The sequence below is a fragment of the Bactrocera oleae genome, chromosome X (assembly GCF_042242935.1).
Source record: "Bactrocera oleae isolate idBacOlea1 chromosome X, idBacOlea1, whole genome shotgun sequence".
In the NCBI taxonomy this organism is placed as follows: domain Eukaryota; kingdom Metazoa; phylum Arthropoda; class Insecta; order Diptera; family Tephritidae; genus Bactrocera; species Bactrocera oleae.
In genome coordinates, this window is record NC_091541.1 from 15,943,320 (window position 1) to 15,957,969 (window position 14,650).

At 39.2% G+C, this 14,650-nt stretch overlaps 1 pseudogene; it reads left to right on the plus strand.

Annotated features, from left to right (window-relative positions):
- Positions 1–1,323, plus strand: part of LOC118682544 (uncharacterized) — a 47,203-nt pseudogene extending 45,880 nt beyond the window's left edge.
- Positions 1,324–14,650: the final 13,327 nt, after the last annotated feature.

Genomic DNA, 14,650 nt, shown 5'->3' on the forward strand with positions numbered 1-14,650 from the left:
GAAAAGTACGACGCATTTTGAGGAGCGATTGGGGCCTTGGACGCCGTGCTGTTTGCACCATATATCGTGGCCTATTTGTGGCTTGTGCCACTTATGGAGCCGCAGTATGGTGGAAATCAGCGATGACGGTCTCTGTTCGCCGAAAACTCCTCTCGGTGCAACGTTGCATGATGCTTGCATGTTTGCCTGTATGTCGCACCGTTTCAACGGATGCGATGCAGGTTTTCTTAGGTGCACCCCCTCTTGACGTGATTGTCATACAGCGTGATGTTGCATTCAGGTTAAGAAGGGCTTGAGTGTGTCATTGCTGCAGAATGACTGGACTTCTGATGATAATGTGGAGAGGGAGGGATATTTAGGGAGCAAAAGGCTTCTAAATGATAGGGTCAGGAGTAGGAGGCAAGACCGTTGGGACAACAGTCCTAACAGTCGGGTGACTTATGAGTACATCCGGGAGGTTTGATTTGTTGAGGGTAACCCAGACTTCCGATTTTGTTTGAGTCTGGGTTTTTTGTTTACGGGGCATGGGCCTCCAAATGCATTTTTGCATCAGAAGCACCTTTCTGATAGGCCGGGGTGTTTGTGTAAGGCGCGATGTGAAGACTGGGTTCACCTGATCGCGGAGTACCCAATGTACTCGGACATTAGGGATCTCGGGGGTATGGGGATTAGCTGGACTGACGGACAGTTAGATGTTAGCGGTGTGATCTCCACTAGTCGGAATGCCGAACGGTTAGGGTCGTTTGGTTTTTTACTGGTGGTAGCTTTGGCTACGAGGTCTGACCGGAGACTTAATTCTGGTACCCAGGGGAGCAGGGGCCTGGCTGATGCGGATTGGCCCTTTTGGGAGTATCGTGGTGGCTGTGGGTGATACCCAAATGGGGAGAAAACTGACGTTTTATCAGTTGAATGTGGAATCTTTTTTAGAAACGCAACCAATAAAACTGGTGACTCCGACGAAGCAAATTTAGTTTTCGAAAATTCCACGTGGACGCAGCTATGAATATGTTCGAAACAAACATCGAGTCGTATTTTTTGTCATTGTGGTTCTGGTTCGCAGCTACCGGCGTGACACACGACGCAAGGAAATACAACCTCGTCATGGCACAAGTTCCTTCAAACAAGCTAATGGAGTTAAGGGCAGTCATCGATTCAGCACCTTCGCTTAACCGCTACGAATACATTAAACCCAAACTAAAAGCGCATTTTGCGGACAGCCAACAACGTCACGTACAATGTGTTCTTTCGGATATGCCTTTGGATGATTTAAAGCCAAGCCAACTCTTCAACGATATGCGACGGGTGGCTGGCATCAAAGGGTGACGTTGCAGATAAAATCGCAATTACAGACGCCATTGCCGATTTGAATTTTCAACAAATAAGCGTTGTATGTAATCAACAACTGGAAATAAGTGCCCCCAAGCAGGCCAAAGATGAGCCAATTACATTACAGGAAATCCGAAACGAAATCGCTCAGCTAACGAAGCATATCGAAGTTACAAAATCGCGACGACCGAGGAGCCGTAGTCAAAGCCGACAGAGAAACCAGCGATATATGCATCAGGAGTCCACGCACACGAACGAGTTATGGTGGTATCGAAGACTGCAACGCACATCTGTAACTTACGTCCTGCAGTCACATACCGCCTGAAACTTTTTGACGACCTCTCCAAACATAATTTTTTGATAGACGCCTCCATAATTCCTAAAATCGTCCAAAACATCATGAAGTCTGCGACGGTAAAGTTATACGCAGCAAACTGTACACCGATTACCGTATACGGCGAAGTCTTCCTTAAAATCGATTTAGGTCTAGGACATGTATTCCTTTGGAATTTTCTCATCGCTGACGTTACGTGCGGAATTATAGGAGCCGACTTTATAAGCCACTATGGGCTACTGGTCGACTTAAAAAGGAAACGATCAGTCGACGCCTTTCTCCAGATAAACTGGCAGCGGCTAAGGCAGAATTCGACAGTTTAATAAAACTGGGTATTTGCCGCCCATCGAGCAGTTGGGCTAGCTCTCTTCACATGCTAAAGAAAGCAGACGGTACATGGCGGCCATGTGGAGATTACAGAGCACTCAACACCTTTAAAATCCTAGACAGGTATACCATATCTTCAGGATTTCACGAGCAATTTAAGAGGTAAGACGATCTTTTCCAAGATCGATCTACCAAAAGCCTTCCATCATGTTCCTGTTCAGAAGACGTTCCGATAACGGTTATCATCACACCTTTCGGCCTATTCGAAGTTTCGTATATGACCTTTGGTCTTCGAAATGCAGCACAGACATTAAAAAGGCTTACACACGAAGTCCTACAAGGACTAGACTTTGTATTTCCGTACATGGACGATATCTGTGTAGCATCATCATCTCTAGACGAACATCTATTCCACTTTCACCAACTTTTTGAACGTCTACAGAAGCACAATTTAAGAATCAACGTTACCAAGTCTGTTTTCGGAAAAATGGAAATCATCTTTTTAAGTCATACTGCCTCAGCAGAGGGAATACGACCACTAAAGCAACACGAACAAGCTATTATAGATATCGAAAACCCAACTACTGTCAATGGCCTCAAGCGATTCTTAGCCACAGTTAACTTCTACAGACAATTTATTCCACATGTTTAAATGAGTTTAAACTCCCTCCTCCAAGTGCACCACTCTACTCGTCAAAAACTGACACGCCTTAATGAAATACACAACACCTGTGAACACTCAAGGAATTTCACCCCACACCTGATGACACTACACCAGATGACACCACACAGGACAACACAACATACCATTTCTCATTCGCATCATTATTTATACATACGGCATATAATCTATGCATATGCTTATATACCCTATATAAATTGGGTCAATTACATATTGAATATTTACAATATAAAAAGTTGTAAAATTACATGAAAAATAAAACAATAAACGTTGTGGTAAAATTAACACTACTACAATTGCTTGTAGATATTAAAAATTTAAAAATAATAAATAATTTATTATAAACAAAAATAAACATATTTTCAAAGTCCACATTGGCATACATCCCGCAATACCCCTTGTAACAAACAAGCAGGATTGCGTACATAAAAAACTAAAAGCACATTGATCTCTTCAACGAGCTCTCAATTGCATTAGAGAATATACATACATACGCTCAAACAATCCGTGCATACTTATTTACAATTTTGTGTATTTGATCTCTTCAACGAGCTCTCAATTTCACGAGCACATAAATATATACTAACAAGTCCGTGTATAAGGGCGTACCTAAATACATCAACATAAGGACATGAAAAATATTATTGAATTAAAAGTGCGATTTTTGTCAATTAAATTAAATAATATATTCAAAATAAAACCACAACAAAATTATATCGCAAGTAAATTCAGTTTACACTGAAAAAATTAATACAAGGTTATATATTAATAATTCATTGAAACATTATATAAATAACATAACAAAAATGGTTAATGGCGACAAAAGTCAAACTACACTTGTAGGAGCTACACGCCCAAAACAGGTTGCCAAATTCATTTCTGAGAGTGACAGATTAACACGATACTGCACTCGATTTTCATCTTCACCGATTCAAGACATCTCTGAATCGTTATTGGAAATAAAAAAACAAAATATTGACAATTTTTGGACTCGTCTCCAAACGGCTCATGACGCCATAGTAGATTATGAATATTCAGATCTACCACACGATTTTAAATCATCGGCTTACGCGCTATACGAAAACTGCTTAGATCAGTACGAAGAAACAAAAGCTATGATTTCTGATCAATTAAAGCTAATAAAAGCAATTGCACCTACTCCACATCAGCGAATAGAGCTGCAACAAGTACAAATTCAAGAGGCAAGTTCAGGCATCCATCTCGAGGGGCCCGCATGTGACACAGAAATATTTTATGGAGGTTATGAAGAATGGCCGTCCTTCCGGGACATGTTCACTGCTGTATACATCAACCATCCAAAATTATCAAAAGCGCAAAAATTGTATCACCTCCGATACAAAACTAAAGGTCAAGCAGGCGCAATAGTAAAACAGTTCGCACTAAATGACGACAATTTTAATTTGGCTTGGGAAGCTCTAACATCTAGATATGAAAATGAAAGGCTATTGGTCGATAAACAAGTAACGACACTAATAAACTTGCCTAAAATTCAAAAAGAAACAAGTGAAGAATTTATAAGACTACAATCCACTGTTTCAAACTGTTTGTCGGTTTTATCGACACAAAATATTCCCACAGACAGCTGGGACCCTATACTGGTAAACATATGCACTGCCGCATTACTAGAAAAATCGTTACTTTTATGGGAGCAATCGCTCTCATTACGAAAGAAATGCCCCACGTGGCAACAAATGAAATATTTTCTACAATCTTGCGAGAAATTCAAAAAATTAAAAATTAAAGAAAGAAACTATTTCGTGAGATCAAAAAAATTATGTACAAATTGCTTGTCATATGCGCATACATGTAAAAATTGCAAAAGCAAATTCAATTGCTTATATTGTTACAAAAGACACCACTCAATGCTTCATTACAGCAAATTTCCCATATCACCCCAAAGAAGCGCTTTTACAAAAAGAACCACAGGTTTAGTTTCAACTGCAAAACCCGAAGACCAAAATACCGAAAATTGCCAAATGACACCATGTTGCTCAAAGGCACAAAACACTCAAACGCTACACAGCGAAATACAAAATAGAGTATTACTACCCACAGCAGTCATCTCCATCGAACATCGAGGAGAACTCTACAAACTTAGAGCCCTAATATACCAAGGATCACAACGATCCTTCATAGCGTCTAGGGTACAAAATAGGCTACAACTGCCAACAAAACTAGCCAATTTTGAAATCACGGGGATGGGCAGAAGAGTAGTCCAAAACTCAAACAAAATCTGTCCCATTACCCTAACTTCCCCCAAAGCGGATAAGCGCATTAAAGCAGAAGCTATTGTCTTACCGCAACTTACAAATATGCTTCCAAGCTATCATATAAATAGCAAGTATTGGCAAAAGGTTTCACACCTAAAGCTAGCAGATCCCAACTGCAACACATTCTATTAAGCAGTGACCTTATACCGCAAATAATGCTTGAAGGTGTTGAAAAAATTTCAACTACCCTTCTAGCCCAAGATACCATTTTCGGTTGGATCCTAAGTGGACTAGTTACGGAACCAGTTACCACTATGACAACTCAAGTTGAGGAAATCTCAAATGAATACCTCAATTCACAATTGAAAAAATTTCGGGAAAAACGCCCCCTCATATCAATTACAACCCCAGAAGATTAGTATTGTAAAGACTTCTACAAAGCCACAACTACCCGATCATATAATGGCCGGTACGTCGTACGACTACCACCAAAGCCACAATCTTCCAACACTCTACAAATTGGCACAAAAAACCATGTCAGAGTTTCTTCTGACAACCCCAGTGTTAAAAACACAAATATCTATAATTCAACCAAATCATCGAGATATATTACTAAGTATTCGAAAAAAAAATTTGTTGTACACTAATTTCCTTAAATTTGAAAAGGCCAGTACAACAGAAAAATACAGGGGATCCAATGGAATGCGATATCTGGTCAGCTTTCATATCCTACCGAATCAATATCCGCATTATCCGCAATAACATTTTTGACCCCGCAGGATGGCTTTCGCCAATTATGATACAAGCGAAAATCCTAATTCTTCTTCACTTAGAAAAATAGTCACAATCCTCAAACAATCTTAACGATATCCGAATCTACCGATTCTTGGCCACACTCGCCCACTTCCATACATAATATCGTCCGCAACATACGAGTAATTGTTATAGAAAAAATCGACACTTCTGGCCATATCTGAGCCAGGCGTGGAGTCGCTAACCGTAATAAACCGATGGTAAAGAAATTTTAAACAAACAATACAGATAATAAAATTATAAAAGAAACAACCGCAATACAATAAGTATGAAAAGCACATACAACCTCAAAATCCGCAAAATTAAGTAACATATCTTTTGCACGCACAGCAAAATGCATACCGAATATGCCTTCTGCCCATACAGGTAAATATGGATATAACTTTATCACCATGTATGCCGCGCCCTCGGCTACTCAACCAGCAGTACGCCGAAATACATGCAATATAAGCATTTACGTGTAATACTAGGCAAAATATTCGCCTAGGGGGCTCAGGATGTTTAAATGAGTTTAAACTCCCTCCTCCAAGTGCAACACTCTACTCGGGAAAAACTGACACGCCTTAATGAAACACACCACACCTGTGAACATTCAAGGAATTTCACCCCACACCTGATGACACCACACCAGATGACACCACACAGGACAACACAACATACCATTTCTCATTCGCTATATATTTTTTTTCGCTTATCGTCTACGGGCCTGAGCGCCACACATACCTTCGCTAAAATAAGTCGTTCGGACACCAGTTCCTGCGCGCTACCGCATCATTTCAAGACGACCCCCACGGCGTTCGATTCCATCAATTATTATATTATATATTTAATTTCGTTTGTGTAAAATATATTGTCAGTAAATGCGGAATAAACTAAAATTATTGATTTACCAAGTCACTTGCGTTTATTTTATATTGAATCGAGTGTTAGTGTTGGATCACTGGTGTGTGCTCCTACGCAAATTGTGTATAGATTTATTCACCACATGCCATCGAATCGCAAATACCACTGTTAGCCATGTGCCCTGGAAACAAAAAGAACGATCTCTTAGCTCCAACGGACCGATATTACGACAGCAGCGAAAAAACCCAGCTTGAAAATGCCTCTCTTTTGGCACATCCCTCAAAATACGCTAAAATGTCACTATGGGTCGATGCCACGGATACAGCCGCAGGAGCTGTTTTGTGCCAGGTAAAAGGAAGTAACTTTGAAGCGTTAGCATACTTCTCAAAAAATTCGACAAAACTCAGGTAAGTTACAGCACTTATGACAGAGAAATCACAACGATGTTTATTGCCGTCCGCCATTTTAAATATATGCTAGAAGGACGAACCTGTCACATATATAGCGATCATAAACCACTAATCTATGCATTTCAGAAGAATCCTGAAAAGTGCTCGAGTCGTCAAGCTCGCCAGCTTGATTACATTTCTCAAATAACTACAGATATTCGCCACGTAGAGGGAAAAGCCAATGTAACAGCTGACATGCTTTCAAGAATAGAACAATTTCACGCAACAAGCATAGATTACAACAAACTTGCCGAAGACCAGCAAGTTAATCAAAAGCACGAATTCCTTCGCCCGAACAACACTAATTCATCTCTGCAACTAAAATTATTTACAATACCCAGATGCGATAAACAAATAGTCTGCGACTCGTCAACTGGCAACATTAGGCCATTCATTACAAGTTTCGGTCTGAAGTGTTACTAACAACCCATGGACTATGCCATCCTGGGACACGTGCTACAGCGAAACTCCTAACCAGCAGATTCGTTTGGCCTGGAATCCAGAAAGACAGTGTAGCCTTTGCAAGAGCTTGCGAATTGCTCGCCAAAAAGCTAAAGTAACTCGACACAAATTTCAAACTGTTAAATGTTACGAATCGGTAGACACGCGATTCGATCAGACCCTTGAAGACAGCATTACACGGACAGAGAAAAGTATTTGTGCACCCCGACCTTGCGACTTGCCATAATGTCCGCGTAAGAAACGATTCAGTTCGTCCATCATCTTCGAAACCGAATCGAAAATATAAGACAATCGCAATAAAAGGAAAATTAAAGAACATTTCCGTCGACCGATTAAAACCAGCATATCTCTCGTACGAGGATTTATCGCCACCGGCCCGTGAAACCATATGAACTGGACAAGAACGTCGTAAAGTTACTTTCGTTACACAGGGTTTACGATCATAAGCGAGCACTTAGTCTGGAAGGAAATACTGTGGCACCATCATACACTATCGACAGGCTACAACTATATTGTACTATGTTACCGACCGGCAACTCTTTACTACATTTTTATATTTAAAGTTATAAGCAACCCCATTCTCTTTCATCTTTCAATTCTTTCCTTTTTCTTACCTACTCCGGACTAGACGTGTCAGCAGCAGCATCTACCAGCAGCAATCAGTTTATTTGTGAAGTATAGTTTGTATTGTAAAATAGATAGACAAAGCCTGTATGTATATGGTATGGTATATTTATATTTATGGTGTATACAGTCAATCCCGGTTAAGGGCACGATTACGATTATTTTTGCGCCGCTATCTGATGGTATGAACGCATAGAGAGGGGCCTCAGGATTAAAATGTGTATACACCAATACCCGACTCAAACTTATAGTTATCCAAATATTTGTATTTAAAGTTCAACAATTGTTAAGTAATGCACACTCACAGTTTCAAGAAATTTAAGTGTTTACATTCGGCTTAAAAAAAAAATAACCCTGGTCGGTCCAACAAAATGATGTTCATAGTTCTTTTGTTACGAACTCCTTACTGCACTGGCGAATTTCGGGCGCACTTCAAAAAAAAAAAATCCTGATCGGTCCAACACCGGGGTGTCGACAGTTTTTTTGCGTTGAACTACTTTCTAGGCGATATATGTTATCTATTGTTTGTATGTATTGTAATATGCAAATATGTATAGACTCATTGAAATATTTTGAAAAATTATAAAGGAAAATAAAATTAAGATACTAAAAATATTTAATTTTAATTTTCAATAACATTAATTAGCAGTATGTATATATTATTACATTTAATTCATATACATACATAAATGAATTCTAATAAAATTGGAGTTACGTTTATTTTTTTATATTTACCTAAATACATTAAGATGCTATCATATTTATTTCTTTTAACCGCAAATGATTTAGTTCTCATATCATGTTACATTTTACGTGATAAAACAAGAAATGTAATTACAATAATTCATGAATGTTTTGTAATAAATAGATAAAATTGAAGTAAAAATGACGAGGTTTTAATAATTCCCAATAGATTAGAAAATTCCCGTCATAGATTTATCCTTGAAAATATTAATAGCGGGTATTGAACACATTCTGGTGGATTAGAGAATTCCCGTCATAAGATTTTCTTTGGAAATATTAACAGCGGGTTTTGTAATTATTATAAAATATGAGACCGCCATACCAACATACAAATCAACTATGTAATACGCTCTAAGTAAGTCTAAATAAGTGCTGGATTCTTTACGCTTGTGTAAATGCACCATGTAAACGCCATCAATGTACATACCCAAATTTCTTGAAACAGAGAGTGTGTAAAGTAATTTTTACGGTATATTTATTTTCTTTTAAAATGCACAATAAATCTATATTTTGGACATATTATATTTCAATGTGTACACTGTATGTAACTAAAAATGGGAAAACTTTAGTATACCGTCCCATAGTTGCGCGGATAAAATGGCTATGGATGGATAGAGGATGTTCTGCAAATCAAGAATATATATATATAACCGCGCGAAACTTATAGTCATTGAGATACTTGCGTTTAAAGTTGAAAACTCCAACTATGTAAAGTACGTATTTTTTCGATTTAAGATGGATTTTACACTTATATTTTTCACTTTTATATCCACTAACACTGTACTAATTCGTTTTTGCGCGTTCATTTCACATTATATATTGCTTAAATTCAATATTTAAATTTTTGTTCAATTCTACTTATTCACACAATAACAAAACGGTGGCATACTGATAAATTGCAATGTTACCTTATCGACATCTTTTGTAAATGAACTGAAAGAAATAAAAGAACGGATTATAATCCTATGTCAGGAAATATATAAGACAATATTAATTTTTTGCGTAGAATTCCTTTGTGCGTTGGTGGCCGGTCAGTCCAACACCGGGGTTAACTCAGCTTTTTTCGAGTAGAACTTCTTTTAGCGTTGGTTCCGATCCCTCCTTCGGTTAGGGGTAAGAATTCACCCGCGGTAAGGCATACCTGTCGTAAGATGCGAGTAAAAGCCAAATGCACTATGACTGTTATTTTATTAACAAGTTCACCACCACATTTGTAAAGTTTCACGGCTTACAGCACTACACATGTTACCACATCTTAGTTTTTGTTATTAAATGAAAAATTATGTTGTAAGAGTAGCAACATTCATCATGCAAATTTTTAGAATGCGAAAGAAAGAGATGCACAAAATTTGGCACCATTGAATCTGCTTTTTAAAGAGAAATTTGAAGAGCGTCAGGTAAGTTGCGAATTTTGCTTATTTGTTAATTTTCATAAATGTTTCTTAAACTATTTTCAAAACAGGTAACAGGAAAATGAAGAACATTCTGGAAGCACAATACAATATTAAGCAACAAGAACTGGTTATGTGAAAATTTTAATAATAGAATATCTTGCATATTATAATCTTATATATTATAAATCGCTTTAGGTTTTTTGAATTGCAACTTTATTTAATTACAGTTGAATTGTACTAATTGAAATCGTGCAGAAGTCCGAGTAAACAAGTTTATAGTTACCCTTGGCAGTAAGGCGGAATGGAATGGCGAATTCTAAGGGAAAGCACTATAGACCGGTACACCGACGGCTCGAATACGTCGGAGGGGATTGGTGTAGGAGTGTAGGACCCCGCACCAAGCTCTCCATTCCCATGGGAAGTTTTCCAAGCATCTTTTAAGCGGAAGTTCATGCTAAAAGTCGGTGTATAGAGATAAACCTCCAACGCAACTATCGAAATGAAAGTGTTGCCATGCTCAGCCATAGTCAAACGGCACCAAAAGCGATCTCTGCTTATGAGGTTAAATCGTTACTAGTGCAGGAGCGTACAGAACGGTTGAACAGCCTACCAAGTCGCAACTAAGTGCACCTTATGTGGGTGCCTGGTCACTGAAACAGTTGAAGCGCTGGTCCACTCTGCAGCCTTCACTAGAATGGTAGGACCGGAATCGTATATCGCGGTAGGGCCTTATACCATAAGGGTGCTGCTTTGTGTGAAGGAAAAAGTAGGCAGGGAGAGACATTGGCAATAACTCCAAGGCATGCGCCATGGCAGGTTGCTAATGGGTGGTTACAACCCCAGCAGGTTCCGTTGCCACGACAGTTGGGTCTAAGTAATCGGCAGGGTCCGCCTTTCCGGCCAAGGACTGTCAACTCGGCACCAATCCTCAAAATTACTACAGGAATGTTTTCTGCCGCTACAACTACAACAACCTCAGCAGGTTTAAGAATGTAATCAATCTCCCAAGAAATAAATTCCGGCTACTTGTCGCGTTTTATACCGGCCATTGCAAGCTCAAGAAGCTCTATTCAACATGAGCCTAGGCTCTTGTGCAAACTGCCGGTTCTGCGACATGGAGCCGGAAACCCTAGAACACCTGCTAATAGACTGAACAGCAGTCTGAAGATGCAGAATTAAGGCCCTTGGATCCATTTTTCCGAATAGGGATCACATCGCCTAATCAGACCCTAGCAGTATATTGGAATTCATTAAAGTGCTGGGGCTAAGTGAGTCGTTGTGACTATGGCGAGGGCACAATAGACCCTACGTCGCGTTGCATAGCTCACTTTTATTCTACCTCTCTATCTAGTGGATAAATGTAAAAGTTACCTAAGTGTAAAATCTATTATATAAAAATATGTCGGGTTTTCCTTCCTGACGCTATAACTCCAGAACGCAGGAACCGATTTCCACGGTTTTGTATTCGTTGGAGAGGTCTCGGGCTCCGTGAGGTTTATAGCAAAGAAAATTCAGTAAAAATTTCAACAGAAAAGCGGGAAAATCTTTTTTCACCTACAGCGCCATCTCTGATACATAGCATGTACTACAAAGCAATATTTTAAGTAGATGGCGCCGGTGCGTGATACATTGTTTGACAGCTACTCATTGTTCTCTGCTCAGTTAATTTCATGTGACAAACCGGTATTGTGTTCACTGTGAAATTGTGAAAAATAAGTTATTCATTCCCTAACATTTCAATTGGAAACCATCAAATCAATCACGTGTATTGTGCAAATTTTTATTCAATTTCAACAACAGGCATTTGTCTTTAAGGTGGTAAGTTGAACTGTATAAATTATGTGGAGCGTGCATTTGAGGTTAAATTCACCACTCTGTCCATAGTCCAAAATGCCCAGAGGACGACGTGCCAACATCGGCCGCCGCACAAGCATGCAAGCCAGCAACAAGTGTATTCACAGAACTTAAGCAAAGAAAAACAAAATATTATATAATAAGTGAAAATGCCTGATTGAGACAACGCGTGAGCACACGAAGATCATTGGCATCATACAATCGCTTGGCATTCCAATCTGATCCCACTGCGTACTACAGTGATGATGCAAATTTAGATATTGGACCAATGACGACTATATGCCGATATTGCAATGCGTTAAAGTTCAAAAGAGAAACGGCTGGATTGTGCTGCGCAAGTGGAAAAGTCAAACTGGATCCATTACTTACACCACCACAGCCACTGAAACCATTGTTCGATGGAAGTGATCCCGATTCCAGCCATTTTCTTCAACACATCCTTGAATACAATAACTGCTTTCGCATGACTTCCTTTGGAGCTAATATCATTCGAGAAGACACACATAACCAATCACTCACACCAACACAATGAATTGCAACACATAACAACTACATATACACCACACACTACACCATCACATCAAATAGAGAGGAAAGGACCAAGAGCATTACGCTGTGGCAGCAACGGTGGCAGACCGTGGATAGATTGACAGCATGGGGACCTGGATTTCCACCTGACCCAAATGCTAAGTGGACATGTGTGCTTTAGAAGCTACCTTTACAAATTTCGTCATGACTACAGTCCGTACTGTCCGACGTGTACAGAGTGTATTGAAGACTCTGAACATGTTTTTTACCATTGCCCTCGGTTCTCAAGTATAAGAGAAAATCTGAAAACCACACTTGGCGGTAGTTTCTCGGTGGAAAATTTGACAGCACTTATGTGTGAGTCCTCTATTAAATGGAAAGCAGTCAGCGAAGCGTCAGCTTTGATAATGAAAAGATTGAGACACTTACAACAGATTAGGAGTCAGTTAGTCCGTATCGTAGAGGAGACTTAAATGTCTTCTTCTCTCCCATGAAGTAATACTTTGTCCAGTGGTTCCGTGGGAGAGATTTGGGTTGAAAGCACACGATCATAAGTTACACCGTATTCTTCAACAAATGATTGTTTGCAATTACAGATACAAGGACAAATATATCATTTGCATGGTTCAATGGTGCCAACACCAGATGAACCGCATGAATTTCTGCAAATATATTTCATTTCGTCGATGGTGGATCAGCTGAATGAGCGGTGCAATATACAGGGAACACAACAGTTAAAGAGACGAATTATTGAACAGTTGCAAGCATTTTTTCACGCTAATAATGCTGTGGTTAATATGTTCAAAACAGCATTGGAACGAATGCCATCGGATACGCACAAATTTGTCATAAGAGCGGATTGTACCCCAACAGGTAAACATGTGCGAAGATTCAATGCACCCACCGTTAATGATGTTGCTGCAATTATTGTTGGCAGGCAATTTCAGGCAGACGTTGCCAGTAATTCCCCGTGGAACGGCTGCAGATGAATTGAATGCTTGCCTGACGGCATCACCTTTATGGACCACTAATATGAGAGTTCAACTTCAAAATGATCAAATTGCTGCACAATTTTCCAAACAATTGTTAGCTGTTGGAAATGGAAAAGTCCCAGTTGATGCGACATCTGGATTAATTACTCTTACCAACGACTTTTGCCGATTTGTAGACTCTTAATTAGCTATTTTTGAAAATGTTTTCCCAACCATTAGTGCGAATTGTCAGAATTATGCTTGGTTAAGTCAACGAGCAATTCTTGCCGCAAAGAATAATGATGTACAGGCACTGAGTTTCACCATTCAATCAAAAATTGCTGGCGATTTGGTGACATACAATTCCGTTGATTCCATAACAAATCCCGATGATGTAGTAAACTATCCAACGGAGTTTTTGAACTCACTGGAGTTGCCAGGATTTCCACCACATAACTTGCAACTCAAAGTTGGTACAGTTATTATGATATTGCGTAATTTGAATCCACCGCGACTTTGTAACGGTACTCGATTTTCGGTAAAAAGACTTATGCCGAATTGATTGAGGCAACCATTATTAAGGAAAGTACGCAGGTGAAAATGTATATATTCCTCGGATACCAATGATTCCGACTGATCTTCCGTTTGACTTCAAACGATTGCAATTTCCAGTTCGCCTTGCGTTCGCAGTGACAATTAACAAGTCGCATGGCCAATCGCTTAGTGTTTGCGGGATAAATTTAGAAAATCATTGTTTTTCACATGGGCATGCATTTTCACGAGTTGGGAAACCATCCGCTTTGTTTGTGTTAACGTCAGACCAAAAAACAAAAAATGTGGTTTTCCAAAGAGCACTTCAATGAAACGGATAATTTGCGGACACGTATAATGCTTCGATTCAGTATTTACTTTGGATCCACTTTCATTTACTTAGAGAAGTTCAACTAAATAACACTTCATTTTTGTAATCGAAATGAATTCATTACTGTTGTGAAATGAAATAAAATTTTTCCTTTCCAAATATAAAACAAAAAAAAAATGTTCTTCATATTTTAATCACCAAACGAA